We start from the raw sequence: 1,738 nt of genomic DNA, 5'->3' as shown, positions 1-1,738 counted from the left end.
GACTGTAGCTGCCTCCACCAGTGTGTGAATGTGAGAGTGAATGAACAGCGGAATTGTAAAGCACTTCGAGGGTCTCAAAAGTGCTATATAAATGGAATCTATTATTATTATTATTATTATTATTATTATTATTAAGACAGCAGGCAGTACGGGTCAGCAGCAACACCTCCAGCATATGAACGCTGAATACGGGTAATGGAATACATCCAGCAACCGAGCTGCTCTCAGCGTCAAAGACTCCAACCGAAAGAAACACTTCAGTGTCTTCGATGTACTATTGCTGTGTGGTTTATTACTATTAATGAAGGCTGCATTACAACCTGCTAGCTGCAAATAATCACGTGCAGCTCTGAAAGAAGACAGAAAGAAAACATATTACTAATAAAGAAATAATTTTCTATACAAGATCACTGCAAAAAGTGCAGCCTCACCTAATGTCCCCCCTACTGTTGCTCATTTTATATTAAGATTTAGAAATCTAGTTGGTGTTACTTTCAGAACTGCTCGTGATCACTTGCAGCTAGCAGGTTGTTAATGCTGTCCATCAAGTCTAACAGTCTGCAGTCTATGAACTAACCAATGGTAGCTCGGTGGCGAGTAGTCTTCAAATTTAAATTCAAATTGTATTTGTGTCGCATATTTAAACTGGGTTGACCGAAGTGCTTCACAATCGGCTAAAAACAAGAGAAAACAACAGAGAAACACAGAGAAACAAGAAGACAGTGAATTAACAATACAAACATAAAACAGGCCTGATGGTACTCATACTGAACCAAATTAAAAGCCAAAGTAAAGACGTGAGTTTTAAGACGCAATTTAAAAGACTGAATAGACTCTACAGTACGAATCTCCTCTGGCAGATTCTTCCAGAGTCTGGGCGCTGCTGCTGCAAAGGCCCGATCTCAAACGAGCCCTCGGTTGTGCTAAGAGCATCTGGCTAGATGATCTCAGTGCTCTTTTGGGGTCATACATGCTGAGGAGTTTGTTTAAATAACTAGGCGCCATATTATTTAAAACTTTAAAAGTAAGTACTCTTAAAATCAACACGATATTTTACAGGGAGCCAGTGTACATTTGCTGTAACTGGAGTGATGTGTTCATACATTCTAACAGCTGTTAAAAGACGTTCAGTAATAGTAATAAATCACAGAGCAGTAGGATAAATAGCACGCGAATATATCAAATAATCACACTGAGTAACTTAACAGAATACATTACAAACTACATTTTGGGTCAATGTACTCTGTAATCTGTAGTGGAATTTTAAAAGTAACCTTCCCAACACTGCTCCCCAAGGATGTGTTGAGCCCACTTCTCTTCACTCTGCTGACCCACGACTGCACATCATCACACAGCCTCTTCATCTAATTTGCAGACAACACAACTGTGGTAGGTCACATCAGCGACAACGATGAGACCTACTACCGGCGTTAAGTTACTAAAGGAGTTAATAGTGGTTTCCCTGAATGTGGAGAAGACTAAGGAGATCATCGTAGACTTCAGGAGAGCTCACACCATGTATGCTCCACTAACCATCAATGGTGCTGCTGTGGAGAGGGCAAGCAGCACCAAGTTCCTGGGTGTGCACATCTCAGAAGGTCTCTCTTGGTCAAAGAAAACAGCCTCACTGGTCGTTTAAGCCCAACAACAACTCTACTTCCTCCACAAACTGAGGAGGAAGAGCCTCAAAATACCCGAAGTTTAAAGGCATCTTTGAGGTTCAAAATGTGTGTGTGTG

General features: G+C 40.9%; 1 protein-coding gene across 1 annotated transcript in view; it reads right to left on the bottom strand.

Moving 5' to 3' along the window:
• LOC102193775 (tissue factor-like) overlaps positions 1–1,738 on the bottom strand; it is a 12,850-nt gene that overhangs the window by 9,445 nt on the left and 1,667 nt on the right. The window lies entirely within an intron of this gene.

This window comes from Pundamilia nyererei, unplaced genomic scaffold (assembly GCF_000239375.1).
Source record: "Pundamilia nyererei isolate P.nyererei 1_Seehausen unplaced genomic scaffold, PunNye1.0 scaffold00077, whole genome shotgun sequence".
Lineage (NCBI taxonomy): Eukaryota > Metazoa > Chordata > Actinopteri > Cichliformes > Cichlidae > Pundamilia > Pundamilia nyererei.
This window is presented reverse-complemented; position numbering and strand designations above follow the sequence as displayed.